This window comes from Colletes gigas, unplaced genomic scaffold (genome assembly GCF_013123115.1).
Source record: "Colletes gigas isolate AHSC1104 unplaced genomic scaffold, ASM1312311v1 Colletes_gigas_Sc00056, whole genome shotgun sequence".
NCBI classification, from domain to species: Eukaryota; Metazoa; Arthropoda; class Insecta; order Hymenoptera; family Colletidae; genus Colletes; species Colletes gigas.
In genome coordinates this window covers 223,990-246,440 of record NW_025106685.1, presented here as the reverse complement: position 1 = coordinate 246,440, position 22,451 = coordinate 223,990, and positions in this window count along the sequence as shown.

The following is a 22,451-nucleotide window of genomic DNA, read 5'->3' as shown; positions in this document are numbered from 1 at the left end:
TGTTGGGATTGAATATAATGAAAGGGTAAATGCCCTAACTAAAGAAACATCCTCTTTCATACCTTCTGGATGTTTTATAATTCCATATACTGATTTCCCTTAGGAATTTTTTAGCACCTCATATTAAGATACCGAATTTCACTTTCTAGAGTAAGCCAAGTTTAAGAGAATAACATTTTTTTAATATTCCACAGTCCCTACATTAACGTACTGGTTTGCTTACGGAGTCCTACCTTTAAATTTTATCGGCAGTGTTAACAAATTAAGGACCAATCACTACGAGTTAAACTTCTTACTGCACAGAATCAACTTTGTGATCACACATGTGACCCTGAGCGTGGTTGTGAGTTCTTGAAGAAGGATATTAATCATACAGTCTGATAATACCTTTTATACAATATTAGTAGAAACGATATAATTGATAGTTTTTGTAATAAGGGTTATTTTCTTTCTTATTCAATCGGCTCCTTTTTAAGGGTGTTCTGCATTTTTTTGTACACACTTCAGCAGTGTATTTTACAAGTAAAACTAAGACTAAAATTTTGTATAACAAAAAATCTATAAATGTTTTATTAAGAAATTATAACCAAAACAAGAACGGTGAAACTCGGTTGAGATTCAGAACATTAAAATAAGAAAAAAAGTATATAATAAAATAAACTCAATCTTTTGCAAGAACTTAAAAAATAGTTCAAAATTTTATGACAACAGAAAGTTATCATCGAAGAAAGAATATTTCAGCATCCAAGATAAATGATAGAAACTAAACTTTGATAAAGAAATGTTTAAGTTTGTGACCGTTCCCCCGTGGACGGTCCGGTTCGGTTCGGGGGACTCGGAGGAAGGTTGCGCTTTGCCGACCCAGTCGGCTAGCCAGGGTTCGGTGCGAGTGAGTGATCGAGGCGGAGTTCGGTGGAGAAAACGTTTATTAATGCTATTGACACAAATCTTACGAGCTAACGGCGGAAGCGGACAGTTCCTACAGGCTAACGTGAGCTAACAGGTGAGCGGTCGGTCACTCGGCGGTACTCGGCGATAACGGTGGGCGAGCGGTCAGCGGACGGTGGCTCGGCGGTATCGGCTGTGGTGATCGGTCGGTCGCTCCCCAGCAGGTGGGGAAGGAGATACAATACCCTACCGAAGCTTCCACAAGGCCTGCGTTGGTGGTAGGGCCCGGGTCGGAACGGTAAGAGCGGACTGTCGACGCAACGTTGTGGTCATTGACGAGGCGGTGGGTAATGAGGAACGGCTGAGGGGGGTGGGGGGGGTGCAGGAGTACAATACCCTACCGACGTTTCCACAAGGCCTGCGTTGGTGGTAGGGCCCGGGTAGGAATAATAGGAACGGACTGTTGATTCGTCAAAGTGAACATGTGATGGAAAGGTGCGGCAGTTCGGTCGCAAGAGTGCCCCCCTCACACTCTCGGTTTGCAAAAATAACGGACTAGTACAGGTTAACGCTTATGGAAAACCTCTCGTCACTATTTCTGGCTTTAACGAGCTAGGCACGAGTCCGATCAATCCGGCGGTGGCCCGGGTCTTATACTCGCGCCTTGCGAGATTGATTGCGCGAAGGCGCGGAGTACCACCGGTCGCCGAGACTTGGCCGCGACGGAGCTCGGGCCGCGGCCCGGGGTGGGGATATATGCGTTACAAGTTATCCACATAATTCTACGTTAAAAACATTTTTGCATGCCTCAATTAGCAGTTCCTCTCTTTAAACAACATTTTAGTAAATTTGTTTGTTTAGTAAATACAAAAACATCACATTTCATATTTTTGTCATAACTCCTTAACAAAGCATTTATGAATTTTTTCTTACATAACACTTTAGTGTTATTTTTACTTGTAGAACACACTGCTGAAGTGTGTATGTATTTGTTCTATTCTGTACATTGTACATTGTACATGTATGTACATTTTCTTTGTTCTATTCTGTTCTATTTATTTCCTTTAGTATTATAGATTTAAGTATCTTTTTGAGTTAATTATTGTATTTATGTATCTCTGTACTTATACACATTAGTGCATTGCTTATAATCCTTTATTGGGTTACATAGCATAAAAATAAATATATATTATATTATGTAGGTTACGACAATACAGAGCTATCCCTCGATTATTCAACTTTGTGAATCTTTTAAAACATTAATTAGCTATATTGTTGTCTTACTTCTATTTACGTTTCTCCTACAAATGCAACAAATGTTCACGGAAGTTGTTATCTAGATGTACAGGATGGACAAAAATGTTTTATCCTGACTATTATAGGTATATGTATTTTAAGCCTTCAGACGATACGCGGTCCGTTAGTGTTTTGTCTCGAACATCGTTAGTCTGTCTGTCGAATTCTCTCTAAGATTACTTAATTTCAGTACCAAGCTACACACAAGCTACTCACTCGTCCCAAGGTTCACTAGTGAGTGTTGAGTGACTGTGTTCAACTACACCAGACTGTCAGATTGGTGAGCGCCTGCACGGATTAATGAGTGTTGAATGCCTTGCTGCACTCTGTGCTTGTTCTTGAGTTTTGCTGCTCAATTTCTTTGTCCATGCTTTGCACGGAGCCTTACTGCCAGAATCTAAGAACTCTTTCCACCATATCTACACAGGCAAACAGCTACAGAAAGATACAGTGCCGTGTACAATGTAGTTTTGTACAGGCGTTCTGTTTTATTTCCCTTTCTCTCTTTTTTTCTTTTCATTGAAATTTACGTATTAAACCTTTGTTCAATAAACAAAATTCAATTTGAGTTTACAAAAAGTGTAAATATTACTTTTCATTGTTAATTAAATAATCTGCATACTTTAAAGATAAATAATAAATAGAGTTTAAACTTGGAACATTGATTTTTCATTTATATCCAGTTTCACCATTTGTTTATTTACTTTTGTTTCTGACTGTAAATCAATTCGTGTTTAGCTTCTTACCAGATGTTTACAAAAACTGACAAACTAGAAATGGTGAATTTTTCCGTTCCGATACGACTCTGAAAAAAAAAATGAAGAGAACCACTCTGCAATATCGTCTCACAATCGAATTACCTTTTCACGAGTGCCACGTACACGTGTATCTATATATAATTCGTCTTTCTGAGAACTTGTCGTTCGCAGGTTATATCAAACACATCTGTCTATCGAGCTGCCGTTCGTCTTCCTGGATTTTGCACCAGGTAACTGCATTCCCGAATCCTCCACCTCTTAGATGCATCTGTAGCAGCTGCACTATTACCGGCTAGCAAGTTGATTTCCTTCGCTAGCTTCTCCCGTTATCGCTGTCATTATTTATTTAATTCCACGACGATCATCCGTTTTCATATAATATAGTATAACATTCTAGTAATGTTCTAATATTCAGAGAGTATAAAAGTAATACGTTACAATAATTTTTTTTTTAACCAAATTAAAATAATGCCTACAAAACTCAAGAATTAAAACATTTAAATTACTAAATTCAAATCAAATTGTATCACGATATGATACATATTTCTTCATTGTCATGTAGCAAGTAGTGTTTCAAAAAAACAATTTTTCAATTATTGTTGAGCGCTCGAGTGCAATGCGTTGCACAGATGCAAGAGCTCTTCTCGCCCATCTGCTGATATGCAAGTTGTTGAATGTGTTGTGTTTGTAGATCCGTGGGCTCTGTGCCGTTGGTGATTATTGTATGGTCGTCTCCCTCTCTCGTTCGTTGTTTGCTCGTGCAATGTGTCGTAGTGTTGCTCGTATAAGATTTTGTATTTGTATATATTTTGTATGTAAAGTGTCGGGATTTATGTGCTAGTACAAGAAGCCAGCCGCAGCCAATCAGAACCTTATTTGTTCAGGATTGACGCGCTGGTACTTCTTGCATTTCGCGCTCGAGAGGGTGGACCGCGCGTCCCACGTATTGGGAAAAACCTGGCCCGACGGGCAGGACCAGGTTCCGAAGTCGCTCGAGTGGGTCCTTTATGACGGCCATTGTAATATTCCGTTTACATTAGCGCTAAATCTATTTACGCTAGTGGATTGTAGCGTTAATTTAAACGCCGAATTGCTATTGTAAAAATGGAAGGGCATGTTTCGTGACGCAACAATTATAATGGTAGTAAAGTATTCAGAGTCTTCGGACATCCTGCAAAAAATTTTAATAGGAGATTCTAGAGACCAAAATAAGACGGAAATCAAGAATACAGTTATTAAGAATAACGTTAAAAAGTTATTAAGGTTTAATGTTCCGCCCACAGAACGACAATCTGCGAACAGCTGCGTACGCGTGATAGTGATTCTCACTCAGAAAACTGTAAGGCTGTCGATACGTCACTAATTTGTAAGTAGAGTTTTTCATGCTGAGTGAAAATCATTATCGCCCGCACGCAGCTGTACACAGGTTGCCTATCTACAGGCGCAAATTTAACCGTTAATAACTTTTTAACGAAGTCTCAATCAACAAAATTGGTATTCTTGATTTTCGTCTTATTTTGGCTTCTAGAATCCCCCATTAAAATTTTTCTCGTGGGTGTCCGAACACCCTGTATAAAATAGAGTAATAGTGTTCCATAATAATAATAATAATAATAATAATGCAGGAGTGAAGGATGTAGTGAAAAATGTCCAGTTTAATGTTAATCGCGTGAAAGAGTGGGGGAAGCATGCGAGCGTGACATGAGTTGCTGGTTTTTTAAGACGAAGGAGCGATTAACGTTTTTGTTCTCATTAATGTTTGCGGCGTGTTTGCGAGCGGTGTGTCCGATATATTAGGTGTACAAATGAATAATCCAAATTATCTTAAGTAGTTATAAAATCAAGTTTAAAGCCAATAGATTTTCCCGCTCTTTTGTGGTTATATAATGTTGACATATAGCTAGTTAAAACAAAAAATAGTTTAGCGAAAGACCCAACATAACCTTCAAAAGTATTCAATTCAGTAGAGTCGAAAATGGCAGCAGATAAGGTGCATATCCGACACTGTTTTCTTGTCGAATTCCTACAAAGGAGAAATGCTGCAAGAGCATGCGAATCGATTTCTTCCTTTCTCGGTGAAGGTATTGTATCGTATGATGTGTGCGCATTTTGGTTTATGCTATTTAAAAGCAGTGATTTGAGTCTAATCGACAAACAACGCCCTGGAGGCCCTCGGAAGTGCGACAACGATGATTCGGAACAACTGCTCGCTGAGAAAGCGGCACAAACGCAAAAAGAACTTGCAGACCAGTTAGGAGTAAGCCAGCAAACGATTTCCAAATGCTTACGTGAAATGGGGAAGATCCAGAAAGAAGGAAAACGGATTCCGCATGAACTCACTGCAACCAACAAAAATCAATGAGTGGCAGCGTGTCTTTTTTATCTCAATAAGCAGCGTCGAAAGTCTTTCTTGTGTAAAATCGTTATGGGCGATAAGAAGTGGAAACTCTATGTCAATCCGAAACGCAGAAAGTCATGGGTAAATCCCGGCGAAGCATCAACATCGGTTGTAAAACCCAATCGCTTCGGAAAGAAGGTTCTTCTCTGCATTTGGTGGAATATCAAGGGCATGGTTTATTATGAGTTGTTGGAACCGGGTGAAACAGTTACTGCGGATTGCTACCAACGTCAATTAATCTGCTTGAGTCAAGCATTGGAACGAAAACGTTCGTATACTGGCAAAGAAGAACGTTCAGTGAAATTGTTGCATGACAACACCAAACCACATATTGCTTCCCATACAAAAGACACCATAATGAGTCTTGGCTGGGACGTCTTGTAGCACCCGGCGTATTTACCAGACATTGCTCCATCTGATTATCATCTGTTCCGGTCGATGCAACACGTCTTATCCGATATGCACTTCCAATCAGTGGATGAGATCCGAAAATGGCTTGACGACTTTATCGGGTTCAAAAATGTAAAATTTTTCCGAGATGGAATTTATCAGTTGCCAGAAAGATAGCTTAAAGATATAGAAAGTAACAGCGAATACTTTGATGGAACAATTCAATTTACTTACTTTTAAAATAAACATTGAATGTGGCTGAAAAAATTAGATTATTCATTTGTACACTTAATACGATTTAATAGGGTTTTCCACGCAACGTGAGCATCGTTAAAACATTCAAAATATGCGTTGCATGAAAGAATGTTATATACAAAAGTTACATGGTTCAAAAGGGTACACTATGTAGTGCGTTAATTTTTTTCATAGGTGGAGACGTTTCTGCAGTAAACAGAATACTATACTTTTTATATCAAAATATGGAAGAATATTGAATTCCGAGTAAAAAAGTATTGAGCATTCTTAGCCCTAAACCTAATAACTAACGAGTAATTTCACTTTATTACTTGAAAATTTTCTTCACGTAATATCAAATTGGAGATTCAACCTTATACCACAGATTTCCGCAGGACGGCGATGTTTACGTGACAGTGTTTACTAATATGAGTAACCTAGTGGCTTAACGCAACTAATGTAAGTGTTCAAAGTGATATCCATTGGCATTAATACAGTGATACAATGTATTAACTAATGAAGAAATTGCATTCTGAATCACATCATTACTGAGTGCAATGCATGCTTCACGAATACGATGTTTCATATTCTCAGGTGTTGTTGGTGGTTCACGATACACTGTGTCTCTTAATGTACCCCACAGAAAATAGTCTAAAGGAGTAAGGTCTGGTGAGCGTGAAAGCCACAGAAATTGTCCACGACGATCAATCCATCGATTGGGAAATTTTCTATCCAGTACTTGCCTTACATTACTTGCGTAATGTGCAGGACAACCATTGTTCCGTCCGAAGGAACACAATACGCGAATATTTCGTTGTCAGTTTATGATAGGTCCGCGACGTAAAGCTATTTTTGAGAAAAGACATTTTATTCCATTGCCGGCAATAATCATTTAACTTTTCGTATAATCAACTTAGAATTTCACGTTCATTTCGTTCTCAATAGCTCAGCCGGTCATAAACTCGGTCTTCCGAAGGGTACGACGAAAACGGGACTTCGACCTTCGAGCGGAAAAACCCAGAGGAAAGCCGCGACATTGTCGGATTTCGAAACATTCGCGTACAACCAGGTATCGCCCCACTCTCTCCTAGAAGAAGGCGCGCCAAGGGCGCATAGAGGGTGGTGGCAATGCCTAAGGGGGCACGTTGATTGGGTTTTTTGATTTCTAAAAATCACCAATCATAGTGTTTCCCCATACTTACAACGCCGCGAGGAAGTTCGAACAACGCCGACTAATCACTTTCCATCAGCGATTCGAGGCACTTACATCTCCATTGCTATTCTAGACACACGGTTCACTTCGAGTACCTTTTTCATTCGTTTAACGTTTCGACTTTTCCCCTTCGAGTCAAGCATTCGGACCGAAGGCTTAACGTACGGCTAGTCAGCATTAACGTTCATGCTGTGTAACAACTTAGAAACATTGTTTCCAGGTTAATTCCTTGAAACAACGCGTCGCGACTAACCGTTTACCAAGATCGAAGGTATCTTCGAGACTTACCATCTCGAAGACGGGCACCACCGTGCGGGATATCACGACGCGATCGCGAGATACGAAACCAACCTCGTATCGGAACAACCATCATGTTGATATCAGATTTGTGTACGGATATTTAAAGGTACATTTTTCAATAAAGATGGTAAAGTGTCATTCAAAAGTTTAGATAATTTTTATCCTGTTAGTCATAGATCATTAATAAAATATAGCCCAATCAATTGGTGGCCAGTATTCCACACTATACATTAACACTCCATTGACGTTGGTGGTCGACTTCTCTCATCCAGTGAGGATTTTCTGGTGCTCAATAATGCATATTTTTCAAGTTAATCTGTCTGCGATTAGTAAACGTTGCTTCATCAGTAAACAAAACGTTTTGTAACAAAAGAAATTATCACTGTTCTTTTGATGCAGGAACCACTGGCAGAACCGAACGAGGTTTTCATAATCCGTTCCATGGAGCTCCTGATGTAGTGCTAGGTGATAGGGATGATGTTTTTCATTATGAAGAATTCGTAGTACACTTGTTTTGCTAATTCCAGATCCTCGTGAAATCTGCCGTGTACTAATATGGAGATTTCCTGTTACTGTTGCTAGGACCGCAATAGTATTTGCATGAGAAGTAACAGTTTTCGTTACGTTACGTTTAGTAACATTAAAACTTCCGGTTCGTCGAAGCAATTCATACATTCTCTCAAATATGGTTCGAGATGGCTGATTTCGTTCAGGATACGTTTCGGTATACATGGCTTTGGCTCTTATTAAATTTTTATGGTACTCGCTATAAACTAAAAGCATATCAACTTTTTCGCTATTACAAAATTTCATTTTTACTTTGATGTGCCTGGTAATTACACACAAACACCGAAGGTAACTTCAATACTGGATTAGGAACATGTAGAAGATTGCGAATCATGATAGATGTTGTGTTGGTAAACACTGTCACGTAAACATCGCCGTCCTGCGGAAATCTGTGATATAAGGTTGAATCTCCAACTTGATATTACGTGAAGAAAATTTTCAAGTAATAAAGTGAAATTACTCGTTAGCTATTAAATTTAGGGGTAATAAAGGTTATAACTTTTTTACTCAGAATTCAATACTCTTCCATATTTTGGAATAAAAGATATAGTATTCTGTTTAAAAAAACAAAGTTGACCTTCAAATCTCCGAAACGCCTCCATCTATGAAAAAAATTAACACACTACATAGTGTACCCTTTTAAACCATGTGACTTTTGTATATAACAATTCTTTCGTGCAACGCATATTTTGGAAGTTATAACGGTATACACGTTCTGTGGACCACCCTGTATATTCAGTTCATTTTCCTGGAATAATTAATCCTCCATTGCAAAAATCCTACCATAATAATTTTAATGATATTTATGTTTCTTATTTTTATTTTTTTAACTAAATTAAGAATATATTCACTAAGCTTTATTGAATGCTCTCTTCATAAATCATTTCCGAATTCATAAATATAGGTTATTTTTAAACAAGGCAACGAGATGAAAGATCCAAATTCTTTGTGCAGGATGAAATCGAAAAGTCTCCCATCATTACGCAATCCGAGACTTCATTTTCTAAATATAAACAGATAAAGTTTTTGCGTATAAAAAATGGCGCGTGTTGGAAGTAACATCAATAAAATTTGACTGCTTATATCTCGAAAACGAAGCCTTAGACTGTAAACTAATACAGGTGTTTTCGATTTTTTTCATTTTAAATCGTTTTTCGTACAATCTAAACCAGAACTCCGGTTATTTCAAGGAAAAGTTAAAAGTTGTGGGGAAAATCGGTGAGATTTATTATACGCACCTATCCGGTAATATGAACTGCTTTTCCTGTTGGATTCATATGAATGGAGTTCTACTATACTTCTATTATATAAAGTAATGTCATAATCATATGAGAAGTAACCTTCTAAAATTTTATAAAAACCTTCTAAAACAAGAATTTTTTTCTTTTTGCTCATATTTTTGTACACATATATGCCTTTTGTTTTTTCTAATATGACGAATAAAGTTATTGAATGAAAATGTTTTCCAGGTGCAAATAGTATTCTAACTATTTTGTATTGTATCCACTTTACTGATTCCCCTTAGAGTTACACTTACTCCTCGTCTTACACCTACAGATCTTCCTTAACCTAACTTATCCTACTTATCCTACTTATCCTACTCTTACATTACCGCTCCGCACGCTTTTCCCCCTCTCTCTCATTCCGCACGCCGCACGCTCTTAGCCGACTTAGCCTACTTAGCCTACTTAGCCTACTAGCCTACTCTTACGCTACTCGCTCTCTCTCTCTCTCCCTCCTCAATTCTCCCTACTCCTCTACTTCCGCTCGCTCTCCCCGCCTTCGACTTCCATTTGTATTCTAACTATTTATTATTTAACCAAATATTTTTTTAGCAGTATGTATCTCTAAAAAATTTCACAAATGAGGTTTCTATAAATGAGACTAGATTAATTAGTGAGATCTAATTATTTTTTCTGAAAGCTCTATATAAATCATAATTCTTCCGCCTGCTCGTATTTTTGTACTTACAATCTGTTGTTGTTCCTCTTTAAATATGACGAATAACGTTCTCAAATAGAAATGGAAAAAATAACAGACTTTTCCTAAGAATAATTTCTTGATTTAAAGTTTTGTTAATAATTCCTATACTTTCAAAAATAAATTTTCAATGAGTAGTATTAGAGTGATCAGCGCATTGTTGTTTTACTCTTCCAAACATGGAACCAAAATTTTGACTAGTTAGGAGAGTGATACGTCAAACGATCGTCTGACCGTGTTCTGGAGTTATTTATTTGTTTTCTTGAAGTGTCACGTCGCATCGTCGAGACCGGAGCAAGTTTCAACGAAACGGGAATGAACGAATACGCGTACTGACAGCGGAAACGCATAGATTTTCCCCTCCTTGGTGCTTTTTTGAATTCAGATCGCAGCAGCTGGGCCAAACCCGAGGGGACGACGGAAACGATTCGACCTGCTCTATTTTTATCCGTCGGCGTCAACCTGAGAGATTTAAGACCGCATAGATAAAGCCACCTCACGTAAATACTTCCTACGTTAGAGGTGATTCTCCCTTAGCGATCACCACGTCACGTCGATCGTTTGTTGCTTCGTAACCCTCGGTGCGTTTCCCTCGAATTTAAATATGACCACGATCCAGTCCATTCGTTTAACATATTGCTCGTTCGTGATTTTATTTTGTTACGATGGAAACACTTGTGTTTGAATATTGAATATCTCCGCGACTTACAATATCTCCGTTCATTACATCGCATTTGAACATAACGTAAAATGTGTTGTCACTACAATATTTGAGACATCGATATTTATTACTACAATATTTGTTTCTTTTATTTTTATTCGATGTCTATATTGTAAAAACCAACAGTATAATAAAGTAAATATTAATACGATAAAATAAAATGCGCAAAAAGTCATAGGTGCTGTTTCTAAACCTAACCTCGAAATAAACATACACAAAATATATACAGTTAGGCAACAAAATTTCCGTACACCGTATACAACTTACAGTAATTCGAGTACTACATATACATACAGGGTGTTCGGCTACCCCTGGGAAAAATTTTAATGAGAGATTCTAGAGGCCAAAATAAGACGAAAATCAAGAATACTAATTTGTTGATGGATGCTTCGTTAAAAAGTTATTAACGTTTAAAGTTTTTTTTTAAAGAATTTTTTCGGGAGTATGTCTACTCACCAAAAATGATTGTACTTGACCCCCGCAACCGAAAATAATTTTTTCAGAACGATTTGAAATTTTTTTTTTCGCCGAAAAATGTTAGCACCTGTCGATTTTTCTTAAAAATTCGTTTTTGATTTTTAATAAATTTGGTTGGCGCTGTACAAATAAATTGTTCAATACTTTTTTGTAGGTATCCATGAACTCTAGTTCCCCCCAAAATTGCAATGAAATATATTCACTATTGTAGGAGTTATGGCCGTTTGAAAATTGGACCAGTTTTAGGGGAGTTTTCTCATTTTATGGTGTCAAGAAACAACTTTTTCAATATTATTAGAATTTCTCCATATTCTCCACTAAAATACGCATTGTTTGCATTTTGAAAAATTAAAATCCTCCAATCCATTCAGAAGTCATGACGTTTTAAAGATTCGCATGAAATTTCGGGGTAACATTTCTGGCCTCACATGAGATTTTCGGTAATGAATTTTTTGCTCGAAAATGGTAAGGAATTCAAAGGTATGTCTACTCACCAAAAATGCTTGTCATTGAACCCTGTAACTAAATATAATTTTTTTAGAACGATTTGAAATTTTTTTAATTTAAATTTTGAATAACTTTTTAATGAAGCCTCAGTCAAGAAAATTGATATTCTTGATTTTCGTCTTATTTTGACCTCTAGAATCTCCCATTAAAATTTTTCTTAGGGGTGGCCGAACACCCTGTATACAGAAATACCGTCCTGTTAAAAGTATTTCAATCGCTGCCCTGCAGGTAATAGAATGGCTATATCATCTAAAAGAACCAATTAGTAGCTCTGCATAAGATAACAATTTCTACCAAGTTTCAACTTTTTATCTTTACTATAGGAGTAATAATAGGGTAAAACGTGATTGGCAGTTTATTTGTTATAACTGTTGTTCTAGTGCATCGAAAATTATGTAAGAAATCAGAGATATTCCAGGTGATAGAATACATGTTAGAGAATTTTTACAGATTTTTCGGCTGCAAATCAAATTTTTTAAAAATTCAAAAGTTTAAAAATATTGATTCTTTTATTAAAATTGTGGATGGATCACTTTTATATTTTTTCAGTAGAAACATTTTCCCATGGTTATTTATTTAAAATTTTTTCAGAATTTTTAAAATGATACAATATTGTAGTACAATGTTATTGTTTAAAAAATTAAAAACCGACATATTTTACTTTTAACGTGCAGAGGAATTGTTTGTGTAATTGATATATGTACTTTTTTCTGTTAAACGAATATTTTTGTAGCCTCAAATTTGTACATATTCTTCAAATAAATACATGAATTTGATTCTGAAATAACTCACCCTTGAGGGTATTGTTGTTTGGAATGGAAGTATGTATGTGTGGTTTCTCCAATCTTTGTCGCTATCGTCATTAATAACGGGATTTACTTGCTTGACGTGAAAAAGTTTGGTTAATTGATCTGCAGGTCTTAAAATTTGTGACAGATGTCGTGCAAACTATGTGAATACATTTCACAACTAAAGAAGAAAAATGTTATATAAGATTAATAATAAGAAACACACGGTTTTTTCCTGAAGTATTTGGGCATCATCTACCTTTGTATTTTGTATACTATACATTTTTAAAACCACCAATCGTATAAAATTCACTATTTCCCTGTCTTATCAAAATTATAAGGCTACCAAAATGGGTATGTATGTGAACGTTTACATAAAGACTCGGCATTGATAAACTTTAAACATACCACTCTTCTTTTGGGGTTCTAAGGTCCGAAGTCGAATTTGAATGTACTTTGCAGTTGAACCTGTTATCCGACACGTTAGTTTTAAATGATTTCTTCAGTAATTAGGAAAATGACTCTTTTTGTTTGCATCACTTCAAAAATATTGAAAAAATTGAATATATAATCATGGGAAAATGTTACAACTAAAAAAATGTAAAAGTGATCCCTCCATAATTTCAATAAAAAGATTTATATTTTTTAAAAATCAGATTTGCAGCCAAAAAATCCCAACATCTGGAATATCTCTGGTTTTTTACATAATTTTCCATACACTAGAACAAAAGTTATAATAAACTGAAAATCACGTTTTACCTTACTACTATAGCTACAATAAAAATATAGGTTTGAAACTTGGTAAAAATTGTTATCTTATGGAAAGTTACTAATTGGTACGTCGCAAATTCAATTTGGTTTAAGGACATTTTTCATCAATTTAGGTTACGGTCACAGTGGATGCGTTTTCGTCTGAATTGGAGTTTCGACGAACATGGCAGAACAATCAATCCTGCAGTTCCTTATGCGAATTTTTACACTGAATGCAATTCCTTCTTCAGAACACGTACGAATTTGTCGGAACGTTTGAACCTTCGTGTGATTTCTATCTATACGCGATACATAGTCACTTCGCCCTGGCTCAGTTTACATGACAAGTGCTGAATACTATTTCATGAAATGCCTATGAAGCATAAGTAGCTACGATGTAGTAGTAAGATGTTTTCGTTGTTTATCGTTGATTGAAATGGGTCTCTGTTGGTTCAATGGGCTGTCGTATGGAATGAGTGTGCATTCAACGAATCAATTTTTCGAACCAGAACTGCTTTTTTGCCGTGAAACCAGATCACAAGAAAATGACTGTGCTTAACCCTTAAGTGGATTATTAGGGCCGCTGCGGCCCTCCACAAATTTATACTAATAATGCTTTAATATGTGTGAATGTAATTATTTGAAAATTTATGTAATTCTTCATTAGTTCATTACTTTTTAAATGCTTTAATGAAAAGTTGATTTTCATTTACCAATTTGGAAAAAATCAACATTAAGTAAAATAATTCAGTTGTTGGACTTTACATTATTACAACTTTTACATTTCACTTAGTGAAAGGCTAGTCGCGACTGTTTGATTCTTAGTAACGAGGTCTGTTTTTCGTCATGGAGTTCTAATATAAGCAAATCTGAACTAATTGTGAGATAATATAAACATAAACATAAAGTGATGCCAGAAAAGGCAGTCCAGTTTCAGATCTCGTGCTATGAATTTGTAAGACATTTTAACTGTGCTTTCCTGAAAGAGTTATATATTTTGTGGTATTAAAATCATTTTCAATTGTAAGTGGAAGAGAAAGACGACGCGGCGGCCCCATGGGCCCAACAACTAAACTAAGATTGAGCGTTCACTTAAGAGTCAAGTAACTACAGATATACTATATGGCGTTGGAATATTGAATAGACAAGATCCTTTAAAGAAGTAATTATACAGAAAATAATCTCATAAAAAATGCAATTTTTTCAAAATAATAACTTGAAAATCATTGTACAAAACAGCTCAAAAACTACTAAACCGATAAGCTTAAAATTTTAAACACGTATTCAATATACTAGTATCTAAGCTATGAAGTACAAAATGCTTGGAATTTTGTATTGGAAAAAGGAAGCATCAACGTCATTCTTCGTACATAATTAGCCCCTTCCCGTACTTTAACGAGTCTGACTCGTGATAAAGATTTTGGCCCAAACATAAATATCACGAGTCAGACTCGTGGATTGAAAATCAGGCCAAACGTAAACATCACGACTTGGGCCCGGATTTGGTCAAGCTAAATGGCACGGGAAACGGGGTTAGTACACCGTAGCAGGTCATTACACATTGTATCAGTTAGTCGAATCCTCACCTTTGAACGGATAACATCTAAATACAGAGCAGTATATTTAATTCGTTATACATTGTATTTATGAACCAACATATTTGCACCTCTAAAAGTAAAGTAATAACCAACATTTTGGAACAGACTTTTTTGTTAGGAACAAGTCAAAAGTTTACCCGATAAACTCATACGCTTAATTTATACTAATGGTATTTTATCAATTATGAAGCAAATTCATAAAGTCAACGGATGTAGCGTTGCACCCTCTAAACAGTCATAAACATTGAAGGTTTTTTGCTTAAAATCTAGTGCCTCTAAGGCTGCTATTTAATTTGTAAAGCTTAAATCCGCATGGCCCCAAATCCAGTCGCTCTATGACTCAACAATCTGCAAGAACATCGACCTACCAATGCCCGATGTTTTATTATACCTTAGGTATCTTCCGCTTAAAACATCTGGACACCAAGCGCTGACGTGGACCCGTAGTCGCTTCGCGGATATCCCAGGTCAGTAAATATTATTAAAAAGTATCGCTACATGGCGTCTTCCACCGTCCAACTTTGCATTCGAAATGATTGGCCAGAATGTTACAAACTAAACCCAATTAGCAACTAACATTTATCTCCATGGCCTTGGACACACCGATGACGAGCTTACCATTTTTTGGTGACCGTGATGCGACAAGAGATAGAATCAAACTTTAAAACAGACAACACAAAATAAATAGATCACCGAAATCACTGTCAAACACATCGTCGACACATTCTTGCGGATACACTTCACGGGAGCGTTCTAAGCATATCACCTCCAATCAGTCGCCCAAGATTGAGTTGGCGTGCAACGGAAACCAGCACGAACGTGTTTTCATTGTACAACTGCACAGACAAGACAATCAATTTTCACCATTTTTCAAAATCCGAAATTAATAAAAATAAAACTCTGAAATTCTGTTTCAGATAATATTGTACAGAGAAAACTTTTACGGTGGAAATTTTTCTTTTCCTTTTTGTGTATACAAGCTCAACTGAAGCATTTTTTAAATATGTTGTAAGGAGTATGTGTAATAAATTAGCAAAGTTTCAAGTTGATAAGGGTTACAGTTATTTCGAAAAAAAAGTTTCAAAAACTCTTTTATATCCGTCTCCAAAGAAGAGAAACGCCTCAAACGACATAGCTATTGCACTCAGCTTGGTTCTTCGTGTTTCCGATAGCATCTTCATTAACGTTAATCAGCACAGATCCAACTTACACGTTCACGACCGAAGTAACTGTCGATAGTCGCAAAGTTTCGTAATTGATTGAATTGTAACTTCAAATGTTCGTTTGGAAGGGTTTGGTTGTGGTTACAGTTCCTGGAACTGCACAAAGACGTTCGACGAAAGTACGCGCTGCGGATGAAGAAATAGCAACGAGTAAATACGAAAAAGCGAGTTCTCGAGAATCGCAATTACGAGAATTTAACGTTTCAATGCATTCCAATTGGACATATAACCTACCATACGTTATATTCATGGATCAAATTTAAATTAGAGGCGAGTTTGAACTACTTCACGCATTTTCAATCGTACACAAAGAGTTAAAAATATTTTAAGAACAGTAAAAAGGAAAATAAATTGAACATTATGTACAGGGATTTTCAACAAGAGCGACGGAACTTTCAGTTGTCATAACCGCCACATATGTTATTCACTTGTTTGTGAAATGTCTATAAAATAATTAGCTCCTAATGGTTATAAAAATATTCAGTAATATTTCATTGTGGTTAAATAAAATTGTTAAAGACTGTTTTGTATGTAATTTTATCAATAGATTAAATTTTACGTAACATTAGCAGCATAAGTGATCTTAAATATGTAAATTCTTTGAAAATGAACTCTCACCTAAGTTTTCTTGATGTTATTTTTAATTTTACGTCATAAACCTTGGCCAGGCCAATCCCCTCCCATTCCTGCCTTCAGAACCTTTAAAAATCCTTTACCCTTTTCCTCAACGCTCACTTCCTTCATTTCAGTTGGCACGTCTATTCCTTAAGGGGTCTACTGACGTTGATACTTGTTGCGATACAAGTTTTGTTACAAGAAATGGGTTTAAGCTGTTGGCAGACTATGTAGGCAATGACACTAATACTGGATTTAAATGAATAACTCATTCGATGTTAAAGTACACCGGCAGAACAAAAAATAATATTTAAGTTATATGAGGAAGGCAAATCTTATTCAGAGATAGGAGAAATAGTGCAAAGAAGTCGTTTTACGATTCGAAGCATACTTAAAAAATTTGCAAACACGTCAAGTACAAACAATCACATACGAAGCGGTCGCCTTCCAAAATTATCGGAAAGAGAGAAAAGGAAAATAATTAATATAATAAAACAAAATCCGCGTATAAATTCTTCAAAAATTGCTGCACTATTTGCAAAAGATTATGATAAAAATATCAATTCGAAAACAGTTCGCAGAATCTTGAACAATGTTGGATATTCGGCATGCATGATTTTTGCAAAAGAATGTTTGAATAAAGATAATGACTTTTGGGACCAAGTTTTGTTCTCTAATGAAAGTAAATTTAATATTTTCAAATCAGATGGTCGGGTATTAGTATGGAGGAAACACAATACTGAATTGGACATGAAAAACCTCCAAGCTATTGTCAAACATGGAGATGGTGAAGTCTGTATATGGGGATGTATGTATGTTCTCATCCGGACTTGGGGAACTAGTGTTCATTGAAGACTCAATAGATGCCAAAACTTATTTAAATATCTTAAAAGAAAATTTAAAGGAAAGTAGAAAAAACTTAAAGTTACCAGCAAACTTTTATTTTCATATACACAGTTCATCAATGTATTGTTTACAACACAGCACACACTAAGAATGCCTCTCTAAAGTCCACATCTTAATCCAATTGAAAATATTTGGTATCAATTGGAAAAAAATATTCGTAAACACTACATTTCGAATAAATCGGAATTAAAACAAATAATTTTAGCAGAATGGTCTAAAATCAGCAATGATTTAACAAAGAAGTTGGCTCATTCTATGCCAAATAGATTAAAAGAAATAGTGAAACGAAGAGGACATGTTACAAAATATTAAATTATAATTTAATACGGTGTTATATAAAATGTGTCCATACTTTTGTTCAGGTATCAGATGATAATAGAACAGATTTTCATTAATTATATGTTCTCTATTTTATTAGTTTTGTTCTGCCTTTGTGTATAGGTAAATGAGATATTGTAAATAAAAGTATGTACAAAAAACAAGTGAGACAAACAATTTTTTCAATAGTTTGTAATGTTTTTGTATCAAATCGCGTACTTTGCCAATACTTATGTCCAGCACTGTATGTATTAGTGTATCGGCATTTGTTTCGGCTACGACTCGGTGTACATACATGTGGGTTCAGTGCGTGTCTAGAATGATTCGAGAGAGAGGAGAGAGAATCATAGGGCCGTGCGTAAAGGATAAGCTCTCGGGCGCGGCTGTGTCGTTTCCGTGTGCCTTCGTTCCGCGAGCGTTCGGCGGCAGCGTTTAATGTCTGGCGGCGGGACTAAAAGACTCGCGCGGACCCAGGTGGCCCGAGCGATACCGTGGCGTCGCAATAACGGACGAGTTGACGAGGTCGAGAAACGTTCGGCATAAGTCAGTTCTCGTCGAGACGTGGAGAAGCGTAGTTCAAGGCATTTCTGTATTTCTGTAATTCTGTAATCGTTTATTTCGTTATTGTTAAATATATTCATTCTTCAAAATATCAACGTGTTTTGTCATTCCATGGTCCGTATGATCCTACATACATATCATCCCAATTGACGAACAGAGTCTGGAATACAAAGCGATATATTATATTATACATGTATATTATGTATATTCTGGTTAAAATGAATCAAGACAATATGCGGAATGTTTTCCCTGCACTTTGCCACGACAAGGGTAATTATTTGGATTAGAGAGCACCACATTGATTTCGATGATTTTCAAATACGTTATAGAACTCGACATTCTCAACAAGTTTTTCTTATACATACGTAGAACCCCCGCTCGACTTTAATTTCCGAGATATTTGCAAAATTTTGTCAGCACTACTACGTTGACTTATGATTATACATGCACGTCAGCGTCAGCAACAGTGTATGCGTGAGCTTCGCAGTCAACCACTTTTCTCTTGTTTTAGAAATACATCAGTGGTTCGCAGTAGTCGAAGTACTACAAAACAATATTAGAAACATGGAACTTTACAAGTATTTCAGAAACTAAATCAATTGTGAATTGCTGATGTGTTTATAGAAACAGTAGATAAATGACTGCTAGTGACCGTGTACATATAAACCAAATTCAACGTAGTAGTACTGACAGAATTTTGCAAATATCTCGGAAACTAGAGCTAAGCGAGAGCTACATACACATCTGTATAAGAAAAACTTCCTTAGGATATCAAATTCCATAACATATTTGAAAATCATCCAAATCGGTGAGGTGTTCCCTATTCCGAATAATTATTGCAATAAGTTCTTGGAATGCGGAATTTCGCATATTTTTGTTTGAATACGCAGATATTTTGTTATGTACATACATATATGTTCGATTGTAATCCCGAAATTTCGACAAAGTCGAGATGGTACATTGTTGTTTTAGCAATGGGTTTAAGTCTATAGCTCTCATATTGCTAATAAGTAGAATTGTTGAGCTTGCGGTTTACAATGTGTTGCAACCACTGTGGAGCTCTCTTGCACGTCTGCCGATATGCAAGTTGTTGAGTTTGTTGTGGACTGTAGATGCGTGGACTCTCTCTAATTCGTTGTGCGATGAGCCGTGATGTGTGTTGCTCGTACACGGTTTTGTATTTGTATGTATCTTGTGTGTAAAGTGTCGCGACTTACAGAGGCGGACATACACTTACGAACATGCTAATAATTACACTTTCATTGGTGTTATTATGCTATAATGAAGCTTTGTTACTTAAATAGCTCTATTTTTATTATATGTTGAGATAGATACACTATTATTCTCTGTTGTATCTCATACATAACTTTGTTATTATAGACAGTAAATAACACTTTGTCTTGTGGCGCTGCTTTGCTGAGGATGGGAACTCGGAGAAAATTCGTAGGAGGCAGAAAAGAAAAGGAGAGGGAAGCGCTTCGTCCGAACTTGCTACTGGACTCATCAATAAGGCTTTCTAGTAGGACCTGCCTTAGACGACTGGATATTGGGAAGTCGGTCGAGCGCTTGTGAGAGCGCGACCCCTCTGGTGGCGAGCATGGGAGGTGACGCCGCAGTCTTAACTCTTCGACAGTGTTGCGGGCACATCCACGCACCCGTTTGGTTGTCCAGGCGGCATGGGAGGTGAACCCCTACGTAGCGCGTCCCCAGGTGGCGGATAAGGGCAGCCGCTGGGATGGGATGCAGGGATGGGCTCATCAGCCTGAGAAGGCTGGTGGCCGCATCCTCGCATGGCATCCCGGAGATCGGAGCGAAAGCTCCCGCGGACCAAACACCGGTATGAACGTGTGTGTGAGTGGACTGGGGCATGGGGCATTTGTCGCGGGTTTTACCTAAGGCCGCAGGTTGGCCAATTGGCAGCGGGTGAGACCTGCGGCCAACATGGACATGCGGCCGGCGGCTTACTCCCATGTCACGGGGCCGCGGGCGCTGGTGACCAGGCGCCTGCGGTCGAGTGGAAATGCGGTGGGAGGAGTGCCTCTCACCGGGAGGAGCCTGGAAAGGCACGGCGCGGCGGGGGACTCTTTGATATCTCACTAGAGTTCCCGGTCCCTCGCCAGGCGCCTAAGGATGATCACCGTGGGGTTTTAGCCGGTACAATTAAGATGTTTTGGATCGACGTTGATAGGGAAATAAGATATAAAAAGCCAAAAAATGTTAACGAATTATACAAAGTAATAAAAGCTTCATGGAATTCGATTCCCATTGATTGATGCATTTGTTTTATCCAATCTATGCAAAGACGTTGTACAGCAGCCATTAAAACATTCAATCTAATTTTACTATTAAAAACAATGTTATGACATCGTTAATATATTGTTCATAAGTATAGTCCGTCAACGTAAGAAAGACTAATTATTGTTATCTTGTTTAAAATTTAAGTTAATTAATAGTTATCATGTATTTTTTTAAATATATATGTATGTCATTAAGAAAACGTAGTACTAATTAATTTATACCTTTCCTATGCTTTATTACTAACAACAGAATCTAACCTTAACATGTGTTCGTAAGTATATGTCCGCCACTATATATGCTAGTGCAAGAAGCCAGCCGTAGCCAATCAGAACCTATTTGGTTCAGGATTGGTGCGCTGGTACTTCTTGCATTTCATGCACGAGAGGGTGGACCGCACGTCCCAGATATCGGGAAAAAACCCTGGCCCGTCGGTCAGTCCTAGATCGCGCGGTCGCTCGAGCGGGCCCTTTATGACGGCCATTGTAATATTTCGTTTACATTAACGCTAAAGCCATTTACGTTAATGGCTTGTAGCGTTAATGTAAACGCCGAATTGTTATTGTAAATGGAAGGACATATTTCACGACCCAACAAGAATAACGATTCACCGTTGAATGAATTATTCGTTTAGATCCATCATTAGTATCATTGCCTGCATTGTCTCCCGACAGCTTAAACTCATTACTTGTATTGAAACTTGTATCCTAACAAGTGTCAGCGTCAGTAGGCTGCTTTACGTAAAATTTATACGTCTATTTTGTTTTCTTTGGCTCATAAATAAAAAACCTAAGTTGTGAACGAGAAGATTCGGAAATTTTTCAAGAAAATTTGCCCTACAATTCTTCCACGGTATAATATTATGACCAAAAAACAAGACACAAAACTACTTATTATAATGTAGTTTCATTATTTATTATACTTAACAAATTATTATATTTTTCTGTTATCTGTCCGACACTATTTGCTGAGTACTGATTTATGTGTAAAATGACACTTCAATTTTAAGCCAGAAACGAATATAATTAGGCCTACTTTTTCAGGGAAGGGGTGAAGAGGGGAAAGACAAACACAACATACGCTGTCTATATTTATGTATCTGTACTAGTTTAACTGTTTACATTACAACCATTTGTTGTCGTGTTAATAATATAGTAATGTATATACATTGCTAAACAAAAGTATTAGCACAGACTAAATTCGTATAACATTCCCTGTAAATTCATGAAAAGGATGATTCTTGTTTTAATTCTGTTATAAAATGTATTATTTGACATTAAAGTTTAAAACATGGAAAGTATTGTCCATCACGGTCCAAGTTTCCCGCATCCAGGATGGAGTCGTTAATAATTTGGATGGTTAATACTTTCCATGTTTCGTACTCTTCGGGGCTGCCGTTCCGAGCATAAAGCCTCACTATCAGTTTCAACAGGCGGAGTCAAACAACGCAACAATAGGACCGCTTTTATGACTTGCCACTCAAGCCGAGCCGTCTCAGCTGAAAATCAGTAAATGTCTAAGACTTATATCTTAAAAACTAATGAAAATCGGGTGAATAAATTGCAGCTTAATGAATTCGTTTTGAAAAGCACTATCGCATGATCCAAAAAAAAAGTATACATTTCAGTTAAAAAACGAAACTTCACCATCATATCTTTTAAATTAATA